The sequence below is a fragment of the Bos indicus x Bos taurus genome, chromosome 13 (genome assembly GCF_003369695.1).
Source record: "Bos indicus x Bos taurus breed Angus x Brahman F1 hybrid chromosome 13, Bos_hybrid_MaternalHap_v2.0, whole genome shotgun sequence".
NCBI classification, from domain to species: domain Eukaryota; kingdom Metazoa; phylum Chordata; class Mammalia; order Artiodactyla; family Bovidae; genus Bos; species Bos indicus x Bos taurus.
The window spans coordinates 80,753,661-80,779,889 of record NC_040088.1 but is presented as its reverse complement, the minus strand read 5'-3'; the positions used below and the strand labels follow the sequence as shown (position 1 = coordinate 80,779,889).

At 40.0% G+C, this 26,229-nt stretch overlaps 1 protein-coding gene across 2 annotated transcripts in view; it reads right to left on the bottom strand.

Annotated features, from left to right (window-relative positions):
* Positions 1 to 26,229, bottom strand: part of PAK5 (p21 (RAC1) activated kinase 5) — a 426,783-nt gene that overhangs the window by 218,262 nt on the left and 182,292 nt on the right. The window lies entirely within an intron of this gene.

Sequence of the window (26,229 nt, the reverse complement as noted above, 5' to 3'; positions counted from 1 at the left end):
ACACTTGTACCACTCACTCAATACACAACCTTGTTGTATGGTTTTATGTTAATTTCCACGTAAAGACACCTTATTTAATTGTTGTTGTTGTTCAGTTGCTCAGTCATGTCCGAGTCTTTGAGACCTCATAAACTGCAGCACCCCAGACTTCCCTGTCCTTCACTATCTTCCAGAGTTTGCTCAACTTATGTTCATTGAGTTTGTGGTGACATCGAACTATCTCATCCTCTGTTGCCCCCTTCTCCCCCTGCCTTCAATCTTTCCATCATGAAGGTCTACTTCAATAAGTTGGCTCTTTGCATAAGGTAATCAAAGTATTAGAGCTTCAGCCTCAGTCCTTCCAGTGAATATTTAGGATTGATTTCCTTTAGGATTGACAGGTTTGATCTCCTTTGCAGTCAAAGGGACTCTTAAGAGTCTTCTCCAGCAGCACAATTGGAAAGTAGCAATTGCTCGGCATTCAGACTTCTTTACAGTAGAACACTAATATCCATACCTCATGACTATTGGAAAAACCATAGCCTTGGCTATATAAACTTTTGTCAGCAAAGTGATGTTTCTGCTTTTTAATATGCTTTCTAGGTTTGTCATAGCTCTTCTTCCAAGGAGCAAGAGTCTTGTTATTTCAAGGCTGCAGTCATTGTCTGCAATGATTTTGGAGCCCAAGAATATAAAATCTGTCACTGTTGCCATTGTTATTCCACATATTTGCCATGAAGGGATGGGACTGGATACAATGATCTTAGTTTTCTGAATGTTGAGTTTTAAGCCAGATTTTTCACTCTTTTCACCTTCAGCAAGAGACTCTTTAGTTCCTCTTTGCTTTCTGCAATGAGGGTGGTGTCATCTGCGTGTCTGAGGTTGTTGATGTTTCTCCTGGCAATACTGATTTCAGCTTGTGCTTCATCCAGCCCAGCATTTCACATGATGTACTCTGCATATAAGTTAAATAAGCAGGGTGACAATATTCAGCCTGGATGTACTCCTTTTCCAATTCTGAACCAGTCCGTTGTTACATATCCGATTCTAACTGTTGCTTCTTGACCTGCATACAGGTTTCTCAAGAGGCAGGTAAGGTAGTCTGTTTTTCCCATTTCTTTAAGAATTTCCCACAGTTTGTTGTGATCCACACAGTCAAAAGTTTTAGTGTAGTTAATGAAGCAGAAGTAGATGTTTTTCTGGAACTCTCTTTCTTTTTCCATGATCCAATGGATACTAGCAATTTGATCTCTGGTTCCTCTGCCTTTTCTATATCCAGCTTGTACACCTGGAAATTCTCAGTTCACATATCATTGAAGTCTATCTTGGAGAATTTTGAGTATTACCTTGTTAGCATGTAAAATGAGTGCAATTGTCTGGTAGTTTGAACATTCTTTGGGATTGCCTTTCTTTGGGATTGGAATGAAAACTGACCTTTTGCAGTTTTGTGGCCACTGCTGAGCTTTCCAAATTTGCTGGCATATTGAGTGCAGCACTTTTATAGCATCATCTTTTAGGATCTGAAATAGCTCAGCTGGAACTCCATCACATCCACTAGCTTTGTTCATAATGATGCTTCCTAAAGTGCACTTGACTTTGCATTCCAGGATGTCTGGCTCTAGGTGAGTGTTCACTCCATCGTGGCTATCTGGGTCATTAAGATCTTTTCTATATAGTTCTTCTGTGTATTCTTGCCACCTCTTCTCAGTATTTTCTGCTTCTGTTAGGTCCATACTATTTCTGTCCTTTATTGTGTCCATCTTTGCATGAAATATTCCCTTGGTATCTCTAATTTTCCTGAAGAGCTCTCTAGTCTCTCCCAATCTAGTCTTCCTCTATTTCTTTGCACTGATTACTTAGAAAGGCTTTCTTATCTCTCCTTGCTATTCTTTGGAATTCTGCATTCAGATGGATATATCTTTTCTTTTTCCTTGCCTTTGACTTCTCTTTTCTCAGCTATTTTCTCCTCAGACAACCATTTTGCCTTCTTGCATTTCTTTTCTTGGGGTAGTTTTGATCACTGCCTCCTTTACGATGTCACAAACCTCCATCCATAATTCTTCAGGCACTGTCTATCAAATCTAATACCTTGAATTTATTTGTCACTTCCATTGTATAATCATAAAGGATTTGGTTTAGGTCATACCTGAATGGCCTAGTGGTTTTCCATACGTTCTTCAGTTGAAGTTTGAATTTTTCAATAAGGAGTTCATGATCTGAGCCACAGTCAGCTCCCGGTCTTGTTTTTGCTGACTGTATAGAGCTATTCCATCTTTGGCTGCAGAGGAGATAATCTGATTTCAGTATTGCCCATCCGGTGTTGTCCATGAGTAGAGTCATCTTTTGTGTTGTTGCAAGAGGGTGAATGCTATGACCAGTGCGTTCTCTTGGCAAAACCCTGTTGGCCTTTGCCCTGCTTCATTTTGTACACCAAGACCAAACTTGCCTGTTATTCCAGGTATCTTTTGCCTTTCTAATTTTGCATTCCATTCCCCTGTAATGAAAAGGACGTCTTTTTTTTTTTTTTTTGGTGTTAGTTCTAGAAGGTCTTGTAGGTGTAGAAATCAAGACCTTGTAGACCTACAAGACCTTATTTAATACCTGTTTATTCATTGAAAGTCAACCCACAGCCAAGAATACTGTAACTCATGCCTGAGCCAAGTTTATCCAAGACACGTAGATACTCAATAAGGTACATCACAGCCTCCCAGCATTTAGGAACACTAGACAACACTTTAGCACTCTGCTCTGGTGAATGGCTGGTGGACATTTCCAACAGCAAAATCACCAAGAAAAAGCACAGAAATACAAAAACATAAGAAGGTGGCTTGAAAATACAAAATCCATCAATAATGAGGATTGGATGAATACACACTGGTGAATTATATGCACTGCCATTGAAATGGGCAAAAAATAAATACTACTGATAGCATATAAAGAGACTAATAAAGATTTCATATACCTCATGAACAAGTCAGAAACTGAAGGCTGTTATTCTCGCCCATCCTAATAAAAGGACAAATTCCAGATATCACCCAATTTCAGACAAGCTCAAAGAAAACTTCTTTGAAAATAATTACAGGTTGAGAGTCTACCTTATTGATTAGGCATAACCCAAAGTGCTCTCCAAAAGATGGCTACATTTTTCGCCTGAGATTATAAGAAATACCCGCTGTTATTTCATTATGTGCATTAGTTAACTGTAGGTATACAACGTGATATTTCCGAGACATTTTTTTCTATAACAATGCCAATACTTTGTGACACAAACAGCAAAGATTTTATACTTCCACTATCTACTTTCTAATGCATTTGAAGGACATTTAAGACTTCCTTAAGAATACAGATTTTATGTTTTAAGCCTGCTGCAAATTTTTTCCAATTAAATTTACTTCTCAAAATTTTAAACTGGTTAAATTTAACTCTGATTTAATTGTAGTTCATAGGAAGTAATTTCTTAGTAAAATCGCCATTGCAAAAGCATGCCCTGTGTTTTAAACTACCATTCCTTCGATCAACAGGATTTGCAGAAGGTGATGTTTTGTGTAGAAACAGAAGTTCCAAAGTGTTCAAAGTCTGAAAAAATATAGGTAGACACAGCTTCCTCTTAAAGTCTTGTGAGACTCTCTTCATATATTTCAGAGTATCAGAAGAAGTCATCCTGCTAGGAAATGCAATTTCAGAATTGATAAAACCATATGGGGGGAGAGAACAAGATGGCAGAGGAGTAGGAGGATGTGGAGTACATCTCTCTCCATGGATACATCAGGAATATACCTTCAGACACAGAAGTGCATGCAGAACACCAGCTGAGAGCAGACAGGAGGACCTGACCAACGGAAAAGAATATATGCTGCTGCTACTGCTGCTAAGTCGCTTCAGTTGTGTCTGACTCTGTGCGACCCCATAGACGGCAGCCCAGCAGGCTCCCCCATCCCTGGGATTCTCCAGGCAAGAACACCGGAGTGGGTTGCTGTTTCCTTCTCCAATGTATGAAAGTGAAAAGTGAAAGTGAAGTCACTCAGTCGCGCCTGACTCTTAGCGACCCCATGGACTGCAGCCCACCAGGCTCCTCCGTCCATGGGATTTTCCAGGCAAGAGTACTGGAGTGGGTTGCCATTGCCTTCTCTGAAAGAATATATAGAACCACGCAAAACTCTGTAGGATGAAGGAACTAGGGGAAAAAACAGGAGTGTTAGTAGGACTGGACCTGCTCTCGGCAGGTGGGGGAACTGAAGCAGAGGTCTGATCCCCACACTGGGGCAACTGTCTGAGTCAGAGGAGAAACATTTAAGACTAAGAATGAAACAGCTGATCTGTGGCAGCCAAAACGGAATAAGAATGAGACAGTCCTTGCCTCAGCCATACAAACCCTGGACAGGGACACAGGTCCCATGGAAGGTGCAGCGGCTGGGAGCTGGAGTTTGGGGATTGTGGAGCAATCCCAGGGCGAGGGCTGCTGTTGACTGTGGAGAGATGGATCGAGGGGATGTGAGGGAGGAGATTGTGGTGGGAAATGCCTGTGGAGGAAAGCTAGGCAGCCATGGAAGCAAGGCGATACTGCCGAGTCAGACGTAGTGGGTGGAGCCATCACCATAGCCTCTCTCTCTCACTACACACCAGCATCAGGAGCTGAACAATAGAGAGGCTGGCCCATCAAATGCCTGATGCACTGAACTATAGAGTAGTACCCCACCCAGGGTTCTCCTTTAAGAGACTGATGCACCAAAATACAGAGTAGGACCCCACCCAGAGTGCCCCTTTAAGTGCCAGACATGCCGAATAACATAGAAGGACCCCAGGCAAGGGAGCCCTCTAAGTGCCAGACTGGGCAGAGCTACAGAGAAAGACTGGCCAAAGAGGCCTTCTGATTGCCAGCTACAAGAGGTTCGAAAAAAGACTCTGATAGGGCCAAAACTCCTGCAACAGAGGCAGTCTGTATCCCTGAACACTTGGTGCTGCCAGGGTCCCCACAAGCCCACCAGCTGCGCCATCTTCATGCTCAACCCTCACTGGGACAGAGCTGCCACAGGCAAAAAAAGTCTTGCATCTATGCATGCAGGGTCACTTCAGTCGTGTCCAACTCTTTGCGACCCTGTGGACTGTGGCCTGCCAGGGTTCTCTGTCCAGGGGGTTCTCCAGGCAAGAATAATGGAGTGTATTGCCCAATACTGGTTGCCATACCCTTCTAGAGCACTAACCTCCTGCTGCCAGAGTCCCCAGCTCCCCTGAGTACCTGTGACCCAAGCAGGTGCACCACCTGCATATCTGGCCCCCACTGGGGCAAACTCAAGTTCTCCAGGGCAGCCTCAGGAACAAACACAAGTGGACAACCCACATGCAGAGGTGGAAATAAAGCCACAATTGAAACCCAGGGGAAGAAGACCCAAAACCTTCCCACCAGCTGTACAAGCTTCAGATTAAATCCACACGATCCACTAGGCAGACTCTGTGTCTATAGAATATATAAAAGGACACTGAAAGCTCCCACAAAAGAAAACACACTAGTTCTGATAGCTGTGGACATTAGAGGCAAGACACACAGGAGCAGGACCAGATTAGAATCTGAGCTGCCCCCACATCAGGTCCAGAGACCAGCACAGTGTTTGAGGGCATTCTAGGGAGGTGAGGTGGACTGTGACTCCCAGAGAGGGACTCTGACAGCAGAGACTCAAGAAAAACATTTATTATTCTTATGTTTTGACTTGTTTTGTAGATTCTTTTAGAATTTTTTCTTTTTTTCCCTTTCCCCCCTGCTGTTGTAGTTACTGATTTTATTGGCACTATGAGATCTAACTAAGCTTATGAGCTTTTTTTTTTTTTTATCCTCACTTTTTTTTTTTTTTTTTATTGTTGTTATATATAGAGGTTGTCAGGCCCAACCTCTGCCTCTATGTTGGGCTTCTGCAGTTCTGTGGAGTTTTCCTTTTTTTTTTTTTTTTTCTTCCTTTTTATCTTTCTCTTTTAAAATCTTTAATTTTTTAAACCTATTTTTCTACATTTATTCCTTTGTTTGCTTTTCTTACTGCTCATTTCCCCTTGCAGTTAATCTTGTCTATAAATCTCCTTTATATACCTCTATTTAAATTTGCATAGCTACTCTTTCTTTTCCTCCTTTCCTTTCCTCTCAACATATTTGTTAGTTTTGTTTATATTGCTTTATTCCCCATTTGGCACATTGCTTTGGTTTTGTTTTCCAGTTTGTGCTTTAGTTACCTTTGTTCTTAACTGGTAGAGACAATTTTTATTTCCTTTGTTTGCCAGGTCAATCTATTGTACTATATTTTTGTTGGACTGTTTTGATTTTGCTTATAGATGTATACGTATAGGCATATATTACATTATTTTAATTATTATTTGCCTGATTTGGTAACTGCCATTTGTTTGGGGTTCATCTTTGGTTTCTCATTTTTGGCTATTTGTTTTAATCCCACTTAATGCCATAATAAACCACTTGTGGAATCTTCTCTTCTGACCAGAGATAAAGCTCTGAACCTTTGGAATGAGAGCACTGACTCCAAGATCCTAGACTACCACGGATCTAATCATAGGGAGTATCAAATAGTGAGAACTCACACAAAGGAAACCATTTGAATACAAACCCGGCATCACCCAACCATCAGGAGCACCCTGTGCAGGATGCCGCATCTAAACAACAAACAAAACAAAAATACAAACCCAATCACCAGCAGACAGGATTACCACCTCAACCTTGCCCATCAGTGGAAAAACAAACAAACTCAGCACAAATCTCACCCTGTAGGAAGCTTACACAAACCACTGTGCCAACCTTCAGTTCAGTCACTCTTTGCGACCCCATGAATCGCAGCACGCTAGGCCTCCCTGTCCATCACCAACTCCCGGAGTTCACTCAGACTCAGGTCCATCAAATCAGTGAGCCCATCCAGCCATCTCATACTCTGTCGTTCCCTTCTCCTCCTGCCCCCTATCCCTCCCAGCATCAGAGTCTTCTCCAGTGACTCAACTCTTCCCATGAGGAGGCCAAAGTACTGGAGTTTCAGCTTTAGCATCATTCCTTCCAAAGAAATCACAGGGCTGATCTCCTTCAGAATGGACTGGTTGGATCTCCTTGCAGTTCAAGGGACTCTCAAGAGTCTTCTCCAACACCACAGTTCAAAAGCATCAATTCTTCGGCACTCAGCTTACTTCACAGTCAAACTCTCACATCCATACATGACCAGAGGAAAAACCATAGCCTTGACTAGGTGGACCTTTGTTAGCAAAGTAATGTCTGTGCTTTTGAATATGCAATCTAGGTTGGTCATAACTTTCCTTCCAAGGAGTAAGAGTCTTTTAATTTCATGGCTGCAGTCACCATCTGCAGTGATTTTGGAGCCCCCCAAAATAAAGTCTGACACTGTTTCCACTGTTTGCCCACGTATTTGCCATGAAGTGATGGGACCAGATGCCATGATCATAGTTTTCTGCATGTTAGCTTTACGCCAACTTTTTCACTCTCCTCTTTCACTTTCATCAAGAGGCTTTTTAGTTCCTCTTCACTTTCTGCCATAAGGGTGGTGTCATCTGCATATCTGAGGTTATTGATATTTCTCCCGACAATCTTGATCCCAGCTTGTGCTTCTTCCAGCCCAGCATTTCTCATGATGTCCTCTGCATGTAAGTTAAATAAGCAGGGTGACAATATACTCCTTTTCCTATTTGGAACCAGTCTTTTGTTCCATGTCCAATTCTAACTATTGGTTCCTGACCTGCATACAGGTTTCTCAAGAGGCAGGTCAGGTGGTCTAGTATTCCCATCTCTTTCAGAATTTTCCACTGTTTCTTGTGATCCACACAGTCAAAGGCTTTGGCATAGTCAATAAAGCAGAAATAGATGTTTTTCTGGAACTCTCTTGCTTTTTCGATGACCCAGCAGATGCTGGCAATTTGATCTCTTGTTCCTCTGCCTTTTGTAAAACCAGCTTGAACATCAGGAAGTTCACGGGTCACATATTGCTGAAGCCTGGCTTGGAGAATTTTGAGCATTACTTTACTAGCGTGTGAGATGAGTGCAATTGTGTGGTAGTTTGAGCATTCTTTGGCATTGCCTTTCTTTGGGATTGGAATGAAAACTGACCTTTTCCAGTCCTGTGGCCACTGCTGAGTTTTCCAAATTTGCTGGCATATTGAGTGCAGCACTTTCACAGCATCATCTTCCAGCATTTGAAACAGCTCAACTGGAATTCAATCACCTCCACTAGCTTTGTTCGTAGTGATGCTTTCTAAGACCCACTTGACTCCACATTCCAGGATGTCTGGCTCTAGGTCAGTGATCACACCATCATGATTATCTGGGTCGTGAAGATCTTTTTTTATACAGTTCTTCTGTGTATTCTTGCCACCTCTACTTAATATCTTCTGCTTCTGTTAGGTCCATACCATTTCTGTCCTTTATTGAGGGCATCTTTGCATGAAATATTCCCTTGGTATCTCTAATTTTCTTGAAGAGATCTCCAGTCTTTCCCATTTTATTGTTTTCCTCTATTTCTTTGCATTGATCACTGAGGAAGGCTTTCTTCCCTTCTTGCTATTCTTTGGAATTCTGCATTCAAATGCTTATGTCTTTCCTTTTCTCCTTTGCTTTTCACTTCTCTTCTTTTCACAGCTATTTGTAAGGCCTCCCCAAACAGCCATTTTGCTTTTTTGCATTTCTTTTCCATGGGGATGGTCTTGATCCCTGTCTACTCTACAATGTCACGAACCTCCGTCCATAGTTCATCAGGCACTTTATCTATCAGATCTAGTCCCTTAAATCTATTTCCCACTCCCACTGTATAATAATAAGGGATTTAATTTAGGTCATACCTGAATGGTCTAGTGGTTTTCCCCACTTTCTTCCATTTAAGTCTGAATTTGGCAATAAGGAGTTCATGGCCTGAGCCACAGTCAGCTCCCGGTCTTGTTTTTGCTGACTGTATAGAGCTTCTCCATCTTTGGCTGCAAAGAATATAATCAATCTGATTTCGGTGTTGACCATCTGGTGATGTCTGTGTGTAGAGTCTTCTCTTGTGTTGTTGGACGAGGGTGTTTGCTATGACCAGTGCATTTTCTTGCTAAAACTCTATTAGCCTTTGCCCTGCTTCATTCCATATTCCAAGGCCAAATTTACATGTTACTCCAGGTGTTTCTTGACTTCCTACTTTTGCATTCCAGTCCCCTATAATGAAAAGGACATCTTTTTGGGGGGTTAGTTCTAAAAGGTCTTTTAGGTATTCATAGAACTGTTCAACTTCAGCTTCTTCAGCATTACTGGTTGGGGCGTAGACTTGGATTACTGTGATATTGAATGGTTGGCCTTGGAAATGAACAGAGATCATTCTTTCGTTTTTGAGATTGCATCCAAGTACTGCATTTCGGACTCTTTGGTTGACTATGATGGTTACTCCATTTCTTCTAAGGGATTCCTGCCCGCAGTAGTAGATATAATGGTCATTTGAGTTAAATTCACCCATTCCAGTCCATTTTAGTTCGCTGATTCCTAGAATGTCGATGTTCACTCTTGCCATCTCCTGTTTGACAACTTCCAATTTGTCTTGATTCGTGGACCTAACATTCCAGGTTCCTATGCAATATTGCTCTTTACAGCATCAGACCTTGCTTCTATCACCAGTCACATCCACAACTGGGCATTGTTTTTGCTTTGGCTCCATCCCTTCATTTTTTTTGGAGTTATTTCTCCACTGATCTCCAGGAGCAACCCCATGTCCAAGGTGCGGTGGCTATGTGGGTGCAGGAGGGCCGAGAGGAGCTTCTCCTCGTTCAAGGTCAGCAGGGGCGGCAGTGAGGAGCTACCTCTCTTCCAAGGTAAAGACCAATGGCCGTGCTTTTCTGGAGCAGCCATGAAGAGATATCCCACATCAAAGGTAAGAGAAACCCAAGTAATACGGTAGGTGTTGCGAGAGGGCATCAGAGGGCAGACACACTGAAACCATAATCACAGAAAACTAGTCAAGCTAATCACATGGACCACAGCCTTGTCTAACTCAATGAAACTAAGCCATGCCATGTGGGGCCACCCAAGATGGGCGGGTGATGGTGGAGAGGTCTGACAGAATGTGGTCCACTGGAGAAAGGAATGGCAAACCACCTCAGTATTCTTGCCTTGAGAACCCCATGAACAGTATGAGAAGGCAAAATGATAGGATACTGAGAGAGGAACTCCCCAGGTCGGTAGGTGCCCAATATGCTACTGGAGATCAGTGGAGAAATAACTCTGGAAACCCCAAGACACATACTAATCAAACTAAAAAAGACTAAACACAAAGGAAGAATATTAAAAGCAGCAAGGGAAAAGCAACAAGAAACATACAAGGGAAACCCCATATGTTTAACAGCTGATCTTTCAGCAGAAATTCTGCAGGCCAGAAGAGAATGGCAGGATGTATTTAAAGTACTGAAAAGGAAAAATCTACAAAAAAGATTACTGCACCCAGCAAGGATCTCATTCAAAATTGATGGAGAAATAAAAAGCTTTTCAGAGAAGCAAAAGTTAAGAGAATGCATACCACCAAACCAGCTTTACAACAAATGTTAAAGGGACTTATATAGTCAAGAAGTACAAAAGAATAAAAATGTCTAAAAAATCAACCCCAAACAGTTAAGAAAATGGCAATAGGAACATATATGTCAATAATTACTTTAAATGTAAATGGATTTAAATGCTCCGATCAAAAGACACAGACTGGTTGAATGGATGCAACAACAAGACCCATAGATATTCTGTCTACAATAAACCCACTTCAGACCTAAAGACACATATAGACTGAAAGTGAGAGGATGGAAAAATATATTCCATGCAAATGGCAAGCAAAAGAAAGCTGGAGTAACAATCCTCATACCAGACAAAATAGACCTTAAAATAAAGAATACAAGAGATAAGGAAGGGCACTACATAATAATCAAGAGGTCAATCCAGGAGGAAGACATAATAATTGTAAATATCTTTGCACCAAATACAGGAGCACCTTACTACATAAGAAAAACACTAACAGACATAAAAGGAGAAATTAACAGTAACACAATTATAGTAGGAGACTTTAAGAGCCCACTTATACCAATGGACTTCGGAGAAGGCAATGGCAGCTCACTCCAGTACTCTTGCCTGGAAAATCCCATGGGTGGAGGAGCCTGGTAGGCTACAGTCCATGGGGTCGCAAAGAGTCAGACACGACTGAGTGACTTCACTTTCACTTTTTACTTTCATGCATTGGAGAAGGAAATGGCAACCCACTCCAGTGTTCTTGCCTGGAGAATCCCAGGGACGGGGGAGCCTGGTGGGCTGTCGTCTATGGGGTTGCACAGAGTTGGACACAACTGAAGCAACTTAGCAGTAGCAGCATATCAATGGACAGATCATCAAAACAGAAGATTAATAAGGAAACACAAGTATTAAATGATACAATCTCACTGATATCTTCAAGACATTTCATCCAAATGCAGAAGAATACACCTTCCTCTCAAGTTCACATGGAACATTCTCCAGGATAAACCACATCTTGGGTCACAAATCAAACTTCAGTAAATTTAAGAAAATTGAAGTCTTATCAAGCATTGTCTCTGACTACAATACTATGAGACTAGATATCAATTACAAGAAAAAAAAAAAAAAACAGTAACAAACACATGGAGATTAAGCAATACATTTCTAAATAACCAACAGGTTGCTAAAGAACTCAAAAGGGAAATAAAAAAAAATTCTAGAAACAAATGACAATGAAAACATGACAACTCAAAACCTAGGGGATGCAGCAAAAGCAGTCTTAAGAGAGAAGTTCAAAGCAATACAATTCTACCTCAAGAAACAAAAAAACATCAAATAGACAACCTAACTTTACACATAAAACAACTGGAAAAACAAGAACAAAAAAACCCCTCAAAATTAGTAGAACAAAAGAAATTATAAACATCAGAGAAGAAATAAATGAAAAAGAAATTAAAGAAATAATAGTAAAGATTAATAAAACTAAAAGCTGGTTCTTTGAAAGATAAACAAAGTTGACAAATCTTTCACCTGATTCATCAAGGAAAAAAGAGAGAAAAATCAAATCAACAAAATTAGAAATGAAAAGGAGAGGTTACAGCAGACAATGCAGAAATACAAAGGATTATAAGAAACTATTATGAACAACTATATGGCAGTAAAATGGATAACCTGGAAGAAATGGACAGATTCTTAGAAAAGTTCAATCTTCCAAGACTGAACCAAGAAGAAATAGAAATTATGAACGAACCAATTACAAGAACTGAAATTGAAGCTGTGATAAAAAAAAATCTCCCCAAAAAACGAAAGCCTGGCATTGAATGGCTTCGTAGGAGAATTCTGTCAAACATTTAGAGAAGAACTAGTGCCTATCCTTCTAAAACTCTTCAAAAAATTGAAGAGGAAGGAACACTTCCAAACACATTCTATGAGGCCACCATCACCCTAATACAAAAACCAGACAAAGACAACACACAAAAAGAAAACTACAGGTCAATATCACTGATGAACATAGATGCAAAAATCCTCAACAAAATTTTAGTAAACAGAATTCAGGAACACATCAAAAAGCTGTGATCAATAAACCCACTGTGATCAAGTTGGGTTTATTCTACAGATGCAAGGATTCTTCAATATATGCAAATCAATCAATGTGATACACCACATTAACAAACTGAAAGACAAAAACCATATGATAATCTCATTGGATGCAGAAAAACCTTTGACAAAATTCAGCACACATTTATGATTAAAACTTCCAAAAATGGGCATAGAAGGAACCTACCTCAACATAGTAAAGTCCATACATGATAAACCTGCAGCAAACATTATTTTCAATGGTGAAAAACCGAAAGAATTCCCCTTAAGATCAGAAACAAGACAAGGGTGTCCACTCTCACCACTATTATTCAACATAGTTCTGGAAGTATGCTACATCAACTGGAGAAGAAAAAGAAATAAAAGAAATCCAGATCAGAAAATAAGTAAAGCTCTCACTGTTTGCAGATGACATGATACTGTACATAGAAAATCCTAAAGATAGCATCAGAAAATTCAGTTCAGTTCAGTTCAGTTCAGACGCTCAGTCATGTGCGACTCTTTGCGACCCCATGAATCACAGTACGCCAGGCCTCCCTGTCCATCGCCAACTCGCAGATTTCACTAAGACTCACATCCATAGAGTCAGTGATGCCATCCAGCCATCTCATCTTCTGTCGTCCCCTTTTCCTCCTGCCCCCAATCCCTCCCAGCATCAGAAAATTGCTAGAGCTAATTAGTGAATTCAGCAAAGTTGAGGATACAACATCAATACAGAGAAATCACTTGCATTTCTATATACTAACAATGAAAAATCAGAAAGAGAAATTAAGGAATCGATTCCATTTATCATTGCAACAAAAAGAATTAAATATCTAGGAATAAATTTACCTAAGGAGACAAAAGACATATATGCAGAATATTATAAGACACTAATGAAATAAGTCAAAGACAACATAAACAGATGGAAATTTATTCCATATTCCTGGGTAGGAAGAATCAGTATTGTGAAAATAACTATACTACCAAATGTAATCTACAGGTTCAGTGCGATGCCTATCAAATTACTAATGGCAATTTTTCACAGAATTAGAACAAAAAATTTCACAATTCATATGGAAACACAAAAGACCCTGTGTAGCCAAAGCAGCCTTGAGAAAGAAGAATGGAGCTGGAGGAATCAACCTTCCTGACTTCAAATTATACTACAAAGCTACAGTCATCAAGACAGTATGATACTGGCACAAAAACAGAAATATAGACCAATGGAATAAGATAGAAAGCCCAGAAATAAATGCATGTACCTGTGGGTACCTTATTTTTGACAAAGGAGGCAAGAATATACAATGGGGCAAAGACAGCCTCTTCAATAAGTGGTGCTAGGAAAACTGGACAGCCACATGTAAAAGAATGAAATTAGAACACTTCCTAACACCATACACAAAGATAAACTCAAAATGGACTTAAGACCTAAATGTAAGACCAGAAACTATACAACTCTTCAAAGAAAACATAGGCAGAACACTCAAATGACATAAATCCAAGCAAGATCCTCTATGACCCACTTCCTACAGTAACGGAAATAAAAATAAAAGTAAACAAGTGGAACCTGATTAAACTTAAAAGCTTTTGCAGAACAAAGGAAACTATAAGCAAGGTTAAAAGAGAACCCTCAGAATGGGAGAAAATAATAACAAATGAAACTACTGACAAAGGATTAATTCCCAAAATATATAAGCAGCTCATACAACAGAAAAACAAACAACCCAATCAAAAAGTGGGAAAAAGACCTAACAGACATTTCTCCAAAGAAGACATAAAGATGGCTAACAAACACATGAAAAGATGCTAAACACTGCTCATTATTAGAGAAATGCAAATCAAAACTACAATGAGATATCACCTCACACCAGTCAGAAAGGCCTTCATCAAAAAGTCTACAAACAGTAAATGCTGGAGAGGGTGTGGAGAAAAGGGAACCCTCTTGCACTGTTGGTGGGAATGTAAATTGATACAGCCACTATGGAAGATGGTATGGCGATTCCTTGAAAAACTAGAAATAAAACCACTGTATGACCCTGCAACCCCACTCCTAGGCATATACCCTAAGGAAACCAAAATTGAAAAAGACACATGTATCCCATTGTTCATTGCAGCACTATTTACAATAGCTAGAACATGGAAGCAACCTAGATGTCCATCGATAGATGAATGGATAAAGAAGTTGTGGTACATATATACAATGGAATATTACTCAACCATAAAAAGGAACACATTTGAATCAGTTCCAATGAAGTGGATGAACCTAAAATCTACTATACAGAGTGAAGTAAGTCAGAAAGAGAAAGGTAAATATCATATTCTAACACACATATATGGAATCTAGAAAAATATTACTGAATAATGTATTTATAGGGAAGCAATGGAAAACCAGACATAGAGAACAGACTTATGGACATGGGAAGAGGGGAGGAGAGGGTGAGATGTATGGAAAGAGTAACATGGAAACTTACATTACCATATGTAAAATAGATAGCCAAGGGGAATTTTCTGTATGGCTCAAGAAACTCAAACATGGGCTCTGTGTCAACCTAGAGGGGAGGGATGGGGAGGGAGATGGGAGGGAGGTTCAAAATGGAGGTGATATATGCATACCTATGGCTGATTCATGTTAAGGTTTGACAGAAAACAATAAAATTCTGTAAAGCAATTATCCTTCAATTAATAAATTAAAACAATGAAAAAAACCCGTATGGGTCTACTGCATAATAATAAAATATTTTACAAAAGTAATACCTTGATGCAGGAAAATAAAATGAATTAAATGCATCTAACTTTATTAGTGGAGAAGGCAATGGCACCCCACTCCAGTACTCCTGCCTGGAAAATCCCATGGATGGAGGAGCCTGGTGGGCTGCAGTCCATGGGGTCACTAGGAATCAGACACGACTGAGCGACTTCACTTTCACTTTTCACTTTGATGCATTGGAGAAGGAAATGGCAACCCACTCCAGTGTTCTTGCCTGGAGAATCCCAGGGATGGGGGAGCCTGATGGGCTGCCATCTCTGGGGTCGCACAGAATCGGACGCGACTGAAGCGACTTAGCAGCAACTTTATTAGCACCAGTATATTACATTTTCCATATAATCAACCAATATTTGCCTTGGTTTATTTTATAAAATTTATAATTAGTTTTTATTTTCTATTTACTTTGCAAAAAACTAAATTAAAAAAAAAAATAGATTCCCTTAACTTACTTTATATGTGCCTATCTGTGCCTGTGTGCTAAGTCACTGTAGTCATGGACAACTCTTTGCAACCCTATGGACTGTAGCCTGCCAGGCTCCTTTGTTCATGCAATTCTCCAGGCCAGAATACTGGAGTGGTTAGCCTTTCCCTTCTCCAGGGGAATCTTCCCAACCCAGGGATCAAACCCAGGTCTCCCTCATTGCAGGTGGATTCTTTACCAGCTGGGCTATAAGGGAAGCCTAAGAATATCAGAGTGGGTAGCCTATCCCTTCTCCAGCAGATCTTCCCTGCCCAGGAATCAAACTGGGGTCTCCTGCATTGCAGGTGGATTCTTTACCAACTGACCTATCAGGGAAGCCCTCTCCTACCAATGGAAGAGATGTAAGAGACTTGGGTTGGATCCCTGAGTGAGGAAGATCCCCTGGAAGAGGGCACAGCAACCCACTCCAGTATTCTGGCCTGAAGAATTCCAGGGACTGTATAGTCCATGGGGTTGCAAAGAGTCAGACAGGACTGAGTGACTTTCACTTTCATTGTCTTCACCACTAGCGCCCCATGAAAAGCTCCAACATTTTGCTAGATCATCACTAAAGCTGTCAAATTTCTTTTCCTTTACACATCCCACTAAGAAACTTTTACTTATATTCCTGATAAAGCCATAATGCCACTATTGACCTAAAAGAGAATGACCTGAATGCTCAGGTAACAGCTATCCCATTGTGAACCTGTTAACAATGCACACCTTAATATAAGGTACTGATGCCAATTAAATTTCATATTTTCATTTCCAGCCTTCAAGAGGAAGGGTTGGTCCTGTAACTGATAGCTGTGACTCTACCCACCTTGCACTATCTGCATGATTTGGGCCAGTTTATTATTCCCAATATTTATTTATTCATTTGAAAACAGGAGATGGACACCATTTTCTATAACCTAGAATGGTCCTCATGATAAAGTGAAAATGGTCTATATAAAGTACCTGGCCAATAGTGAATAGTAAAAAATATTAGTTCTTGTTTTTGCTCAGTACAAAACCAGACCGAGCATTGCACACAATTGAATTTAGGTCTTAAAGCCAAGATATAGTGAACTATCACCTGTGGGTAATTTGAAAAACAAAAAAGTTATAGTCCACCCACATTTGACTTTCCAGCAAAATAAATATCTCTATGACTGTAACATGCATGTGTTATATAACTCAAAATCTGAGTCTGTGTTACATAAAACAAAACAAAGATTGACCATCAGTTATATTAAAACAATAAATTTTCTTGGGCTCCAAAATCACTGCAGATGGTGACTGCAGCCATGAAATTAAAACATACTTACTCCTTGGAAGAAAAACTATGACAAACTTAGACAGCATTATAAAAAGCAGAGACATCACTTTGCCAACAAAAGTCTGTATCGTCAAAGCTACGGTTTTTCCAGCAGTCATGTATGGATGTGAAAGTTGGACCATAAAGAAGGCCAAGCACCAAAGAATTGATGCATTTGAACCATGGTGTTGGAAAAGACTCTTGAGTCCTTTGGACTGCAAGGAGATCTAACCAATCAATGATAAAGGAAATCAGTCCTGAATTTTCACTGGAAGGACTGATGCTGAGGCTGAAATTCCAATACTTGACCAACTGATGTGAAGGACTGACTCATTGGAAAAGACCCTGATGCTGGGAAAAAATGAAGGTGTGAGGAGAAGGGGAGAACAGAGGATGAGATGGTTGGATGGCATCACCGACACAATGGAAATGAGTTTGAGCAAGTTCCAGGAGATAGTGAAGGACAGGGAAACCTGATGTGCTGCAGTCCATGGGGTGACAAATGTTCAGATACGACTGAGTGACTGAACAACAGCGACATATTAGAACAAACAGTTGTGTCCCTGCAGTCTTCTGATTCAAAGATGAAAGCACATATGCAGATGCGTTTTAAGGTGATTTCCACTCAGAATGAAATGGGCCCCAGAAGCTCTGCCATCTTAGAATGTTTGTTGCATCATTCATCCTTTCATCCACTTTCCCTAGTAACAAGAAAAGCAAATTCATGAATGGTAGCTTTAATATGTGGTCTGTGCTATTGTGTTAGAAATACAGGACATTTTTTTCCCTTATGAGTGTAGGCTATGACTTTGAACTCATTAACACTACATTTTAGCCAAGGGAACTCCAGTGGGTTGTGAAGTCATGAAAGCTACTATATCTTACTAGGCTGAATCTTTCAACAATTCCAAGGCACTGGGCAGAAAAGAGAAAGAAATGGACTGTATAAGAAAATTAAAGCACAATTATTTTTTTAACTTGCTTTTCAAAACTAGGATAGAACCTTTCCACAAGGAATTAATATGGATCATCCTTCTTGAAAATATTATCTTTACCACTGCACTATTTTAAACTAGCTTTTTCTTTATGTATACTTTACAGTTTTTCATTATTTTTTAATTGAATACAATTGATTTGCAATGTTGTGTTAATTTCAGGTATACAGCAAAGTGATTCAGTTTTCAGTAGGTCTTTATTGGTTATCTATTTTATTGGGTTGGCCAAAAGTTCACTTGGGTTTTTCCATAACACAGAATGAGGTTTCCCAGATAGTGCTAATGATAAGAATCCACCTGCTAATGCAGGAGACACAACAGATGTGGGTTCAATCCCTGGGTTTGGAAGATCCCCCTGGAGGAGGAAACAGCAACCCACTCCAGTATTTTTGCCTGGAAAATTCCATGGATCGAGGAGCCTGGCAGGCTATAGTCCACGGTATCGCAAAGAATCAGACATGACTGAGTGCACACACACACACACTCACATAACATGGAAGGGAAATAATTCTATAGAATGGAGATATTATAAGTCTGTACTTTCAGTTAGATGCTGTGCTCTTCATCTGATAGGTAAACTTTAAGTGCACAGAGGGTTTCATTAACAGGCTTGAAAGTGTAAAAGCCGAACAGAAGCAAACTGTCAGAGATAGTTTAATATAAGTCTCCTCCGAGGAGTTGAAAACATCATCACATTTGTTTCCTGCTATTCATCTGCCCCTCTGTGATCTTTGTCTCCCTATAATAAAATATTTATAGCCAGAACCCAGCATCCCTTCCTCTTCTTCACTGTTGGAATAAGGAGTATTCTGTTTCCATGGGAGAAAACAGCAACATTATAGGAACACTAAAATTTGAATACATAACTTTGGGGAGTAGTATTGGGTTGGCCAGAAAATTTGTTAGGGTTTTTTCATACCATCTTATGAAAACCCTGAGTGAACTTTCTGACCAATGCAATCAGAAACTTACTGCACTCAAGAAGGGATTTTCTTTCTTTCAAAGCAAGATAACTGTGACATATGGGACTGAAAGCTTGCAATAATTATTAATATTCACACCCTGTTTGACTGCACTGAACTCTCTCAGGAGAATCTTCTTGGGAACCTACAGAATTACTTCCTGTCTTTGGATGTCCTCAAATATAGATTGAGCACTATTTTGTTTTTCTTTTCAAGTAATAATGAAACTCGATTAAAACAACAACAACAACAACAACAATCTCACCTTTTTCTATAGGAAAATATCCTGTTTGAATAGCGTCTATTTCTGAGACATTTGCCCTAAGCCAATGGAGGGACTGAGCTTTTCAGGACTATGAACTATAGGTAATATTCACATGTTAGGGCTCATTTCAAATGGAAGAGCAGCTTGGAATGTACTGGCTTTCATCTTAGAGTCACTGTTCTTTGCATGGAAAAACCAAGTGAACCATTAAATTTGGATATGTTGGTTTCCTAGTCCAGTAGAAAAAGCACTTAAAAGTTTTTAACTGCTAGATACCCAAAGTTCTAAGCACACTGGTACATACTTGCTTTTTGAACTGAATTAAATCATTTTGTGTCTGGGCCTCCTTGTCTTCGACTCATAGTAATGACAGCTTGGAGACATACTCACACTTTTCAGAGGATTAAGTGAGATGATGTGACACGGAGCACTGTGCAAGATTAGATTTAGAAAAGTTACTTAAATCCTGAAGTGCTTGCGTTACACAGAAATTAACTTAATCAAATACAGAAAACAAAGATAACATCTCAAAACCTGGCAATAATGTCCCTGCAGTACGAGGACTGTCTAATCTCCACTTCAATGGACGTGCACCTGTCCAAGATGAGCCTGCTGAAGTTACATTTCCAAAGATGAAGACTGGATGGAGGGATGGTGGGGACAGAAGTGGGAAAAGAGAGTTGTTTTTTGGTCACTAAGTCGTGTCCAAGTCTTCTGCAACCCCATAGATTGTAACCCTCCAGGCTTCTCTGTTCATACTATTTCCCGGGCAAGAATACTGGGGTGGGTTGCTGTGCCCTCCCCTCCAGGGCATGGTCCTGACCCTGAGAGCAAACCTGTGTCTTTTGCACTGGCAGGCAGATTCTTTACCACTGAGCTACCAGGGAAGCCCAGAAAAATGGAGCCCCCTCCCACTAAAAATGCTAACTAACAGGAAGCTTATTCTTATAACCACTCTCCTCTCTAAAGCAGGAGGTCTTGACTAGGGGTTTTAACTTCAAGTCTCTGGGCTCATTTAGACAGATTCATGAGTTCTATGAATTTGAATGGGAAAGAAATTATATCTTTATTTTCATTAGCCTTTAACAGACAATAAATATTGTAAAGGTAAGTGATCAAGAAAACACAGACCTTTTCACATGATATTATAACTACTGCAGATACCTTAAAATATCATTTGCACTCATCACCACTTTGACTATAAGGCAGTTATTAGACCTGCCATTAGATCTTATACTTCAAAATCAAGAAACACATATTACCACAGCACAAATTTATTTACTGTTTTAATAACTCAGTGTCCATTAAACTTGGCTTCCTTTGTAACCCTAGGCACTTTATTTTATGCATTTTAAAACATTATTCTGACACTGTGGTTACCCAACAATTCCACTTCTAGTTTCAAAAAACTGAAAACAGGAACTCAAACAAATATTGGGCCTTCTCAGGTGGTACGAGTGGTAAAGAACCCCCCTGCCAATGCAGAAGATATAAGAGATGTGGGTTTGATCCCTCGGTTGAAAAGATCCCCTGGAGGAGGGCATGGCAACCCACTCAAGTATTCTTGCCTGGAGAATCCCATGGAAGAGGAGCCTGATGGGCTACAGTCCATAGGGATGCTAGGAGGTGGACAAGACTGAAGCAACAGAGCATGCATGCAAACAAATATTTGGTATAAGAGTGTAGCAGTATTATTCATAATAGCTAAAAGGAAAAAAAAAGAAAAAAAGAAAGAAAAGAAACAACCCTGTTGTCTACCAACCAGATGGATGGAGAAAGGTGGTATATTCATACAATGGAATATTATTCAGGCATAAAAGAGAACGAATACTGATACATGCTACAGTGTGGATGAACCTCAGAAATATGCTAAATGGCCAAAGGCAGACACCAGAGGTCACATATTGTATGATTCCACTTATACAAAATATCTAGAACAGGAAAACCCATAGAAAGAGAAAGCACAGTAGGGGGCCCACAGGCTTGGAGGACAGGAAAATAAATAGAACTGCATAAGACAATAAACTGTGGAAAATTCTGAAAGAGATGGGAATACCAGACCACCTGACCTGCCTCTTGACAAACCTGTATGCAGGTCAGGAAGCAACAGTTAGAACTGGACATGGAACAACAGACTGGTTCCACATAGGAAAAGGAGTACATCAAGGCGGTATATTGTCACCCTGCTTACTTAACTTATATGCAGAGTACATCATGAGAAACGCTGGGCTGGAAGAAGCACAAGCTGGAATCAAGATTGCTGGGAGGAATATCACTAACCTCAGATATGCAGATGACACCACCCTTATGGCAGAAAGTGAAGAAGAACTAAAGGGCCTCTTGATGAAAGTGAAAGAGGAGATTGAAAAACTTGGCTTAAAGCTCAACATTCAGAAAACTAAAATCATGACATCCGGTCCCAATCACTTCATGGCAAATAGATGGAGAAACAGTGGAAACAGTGGCTGACTTTATTTTTCTGGGCTCCAAAATCACTGCAGATGGTGATTGCAGCCATGAAAGTAAAAGACACTTACTCCTTGGAAGGAAAGTTATGACCAACCTAGAAAGCATATTAAAAAGCAGAGACATCACGTTGTCAACAAAGGTCTGTCTAGTCAATACTATGGTTTTTCTAGTGGTCATGTATGTATATGAGAGTTGGACTATAAAGAAAGGTGAGTGCCGAAGAATTGATGCTCTTGAACTGTGGTGTTGGAGAAGACTCTTGAGAGTCCCTTTGACTGCAAGGAGATCCAACCAATCCATCCTAAAGGAAATCAGTCCTGGATGTTCACGGGAAGGACTGATGCTGAGGCTGAAACTCCAATACTTTGGCCAGCTGATGTGAAGAGCTGACTCATTAGAAAAGACCCTGATACTGGGAAATATTGAAGGTGGGAGAAGGGGACGACAGAGGATGAGATGGTTGGATGGCATCACCGACTCAATGGACATGGGTTTGGGTGGACTCTGGGAGTTGGTGATGGACAGGGAGGCCTGGCGTGCTGCAGTTCATGGGGTCGCAAAGAGTCGGACATGACTGAGTGACTGAACTGAACTGAAGGGGTATGGGATTTTATTTGGGGTTGATGGACATGTCTTGAAACTAGACCGAGATGGTGGTTGCAGAATTTTATGAATGTACTAAATATCAGTAAGTTGTTCACTTTAAAATGGTTAACTTTATATCTTGTGAATGTCACCTCACTAAATAAACACCATGTTAAAAACTAGTTCCTGGTCTTCCTGAGACTACCAAAGAAGTCAATGACACAGCTAAAGGAATAAGTCCCTGATTTACAGCGTTCCACACTGACTCGAGCTCTTCTGCTTTGGTCTGGGCGTAATCAAGTGTTTTCCAAATTGTCCTGGGATACCAGAGCACCTCCTACGGCCTGAGGTTAGAGTGAGGAAGAAGCAAGGGTGTGGCCGATGAGCACTAAACTTGTATTAAACAAGGCATATTTGTCTTATATTTATAATATACTCTTGGAGATACATTCCAGAAAGTGAAGAATAACTAGAAACAACAAACTTTACATTCTAAATGGTGAGAGTGGAGAATTTCCTGATGGTCTAATGGTTAAGACTCCACACCTCCAATGCAGGGGTACAGGTTTTAATCCCTGGTCAAGGAACTAGAACCCCACATGTTCCATGGAATGCTCCCCTCCTCTCAAAAAAGACCTGCAGTGGTGAGCACTACTTTTTCAATAATAAGATATATCTGTGCTGTCAGTTCTTCCACACACCATGAACTATTCAGGGACTTTCTTCATGCTAGTAGTGCCCCTAGAACTTTATTCCACTTCCCTTAGGTTATTGTTTTCATTTAATAAGTACACATTATACAGGCAAACCTCATCCTATGTGCTTTACTTTATTAGGTACCAGAGATACTGTTGTTTTGCTGTTTTTTTTTTTTTTTAAACTAATCGAAGGTTTGTGGAACCCTGAATTGTCATATGATGGTTAGCATTTTTAAGCAATGAAGTATTAAGGTATTAAGGCATATATATATATATATATATATATATATATATATATATATATATATTTTGGCAAGTCATTGACCCTATATTGAAAAAAAATTGCTTTTTATCAGAGGTTAATTGCTTCACAATATTGTGTTAGTTTCTACCATGCATCAGCATGAATCAGCCACAGGTATAAAAATGGCCTCTCCCTCTTGGACCTCTTTCCCACCTCCCACACCATCCCACCCCTCTAGGCTGTGACAGAACACTGGGTTGAGCTCCCTATGTCACGTAGAAAATTTCCACTGACTATCTATTTAGATAGATATGTATATGTATAGATAGTAATGTATATGTTCCCATGCTATTTTCTCAATTCAATATTTGTCTTTTTCTTTCTGATTTACTTCACTCTGTACAATAGGCTCTAGGTTCATCCACCTCATTAGGACTGACTAAAATGCATTCTTTTTCTTTTCTTTTTTTACAGCTGAGTAATATTCCATTATGCTGGATGAAGCACAAGCTGGAATCAAGATTGCCGGGAGAAATATCAATAACCTCAGATATGCAGATGACACCACCCTTATGGCAGAAAGTGAAGAACTAAAGAGCCTCTTGATGAAAGTGAAAGAGGAGAGTGAAAAAGTTGGCTTAAAGCTCAACATTCAGAAAACAAAGATCATGGCATCCGATCCCATCACTTCATGGCAAATAGATGGGGAAACAGTGCAAACAGTGGCTGACTTTATTTTTCTGGGCTCCAAAATCACCGCAGATGGTGATTGCAGCCATGAAATTAAAAGACACTTACTCCTTGGAAGAAAAGTTATGACCAACCTAGACAGCATATTAAAAAGCAGAGACATTACTTTGCCAACAAAGGTCCATCTAGTCAAGGCTATGGTTTTTCCAGTGGTCATCTATGGATGTGAGAGTTGGACTATAAAGAAAGCTGAGCACTGAAGAATTGATGCTTTTAAGCTGTGGTGTTGGAGAATACTCTTGAGAGTCCCTTTGACTGCAAGGATATCCAACCAGTCCATCCTAAAGGAAATCAGTCCTGAATAGTCATTGGAAGGACTGATGCTGAAGCTGAAACTCCAATACTTTGGCCACCTGATGCAAAGAGCTGACTCATTTGAAAAGACCCTGATGCTGGGAAAGATTGAAGGTGAGAGGAGAAGGGGACGACAGAGGATGAGATGGTTGGATGGCATCACTGACTCAATGGCCATGGGTTTGGGTGGACTCTGGGAATTGGTGATGGACAGAGAGGCCTGGTGTGCTGCAGTCCATGGGGTCACAAACAGTTGGACACAAATGAGCGACTGAACTGAACTGAATATTCTATTTATAGATGTATCAAAATTTCTGTATTCATTTATCTGTCAATGGACATTTAAGTTGCTTCCATATCCTAGCTATTGTAAAATGTGCTGCAAAGAACACTAGGGCACATGTGTCTTTTTCAGTTATGGTTTTCCCAGGGTATATGCCCAGTAGTGGGATTGTTGGGTCATATGGTAGTCTTATTCCTAGTTTTTTAAGGAATCTCCATACAGTTCTCCATAATGACTGTATCAATTTACATTCCCACAAACAGTATAACATGGTTCCCATTTCTCCACATCCTCTCCAGCATTTATTGTTTGTAGATTTTTTAATGATGGTCTTTCTGACTAGTGTGAGCTGATACCTCGTGGTAGTTTTGATTTCCATTTCTCTAATAATGAGCGATGTTGAGCATTGTTTCACATGTTTCTTGGCCATCTGTATGTCTTCTTTGGAGAAATATCAATTTGATGTTCCATCCATTTTTTGATTGGGTTGTTTTTCTTCCTTGTTTTGAGCTGCATGAGCTACTTGCCTATTTTGGAGATTACTTCTTTGTCAGTTGTTTCATTTGCAATTATTTTCTCTCATTTTGAGGGTTGTCTTTTAATCTTATTTACTGTTTCCTTTGTTGTGCAAAATCTTTAAATTTAATTAGGTCTCATTTGTTTACTTTTGTTTTTATTTCCATTACTCTAGTAGGTGGGTCAGAGAGGATCTTGTTATGATGTAGGTCAAAGAGTATTCTGTTCATGTTTTCCTCTAAGAGGTTTATAGTTTCTGACCTTACATTTGAATCTTTGCTATTGCACACTTAATAGATTCAGTATAGTATAAACCTAACTTTTACATGTGCTGGGAACCTAAAAATTTCCTGTTACTTTCTTCATTGTGACTTTTTTTTTTTTTTTTTACTGTAGTGTCTAGAACTGAACACACAATATCCCTGAGGTATGCTTGTAATATCCAGGAGAAACATATACCATGAAGAAGAATAAAGTTGGGCAAGCATGAGAGTGAAAGGAAGCTACTGGGAAAAGAGATCAAGAAAGACTCCTAAGAGATAGCATTTGAGGAGAAACTTGAATGAAGAAAATGAGCATTACAGACAGTAGGACCACCAGTATTCCAGCCTATGAAGATGGCATCTGCAAATGTTGAGGTCATGACTGTTTGTAGAGCATTGAAGGTCCTGTGACCATAATGGAGTCCACAGAAAAGAACGGTATAAATATAAGATAGGGCAAGCAGCTAGTGATCAGACTGTGGATGGTCTAACAGGGTATGGTAAAGATTTGGGGTTTTATTACAAATCTGATGGGGAAGCCACTGGAGAACTTCAAGTAGAAGGTGGCATTTTGATTTACATTTTAAAACTATTCCTAGGTTTGGGGAAACATTATAGGAAAGCAGGAATATTAGTTAAGGGGCTGGTTGGGTAGCACAGGTAAAGGATGATAGCACCTTGCACTTAGGGTGGCAGTGGTGTGGGCAGTGAGAAATGGTCTGACTCTAGATATACTTTCAAAGTATTGACGACTATTTGATGGGTTGGCTATGGTGCAAGAGAAGCAGGGTGGGTAGCAGTCAACAGGGTGGACAGCAG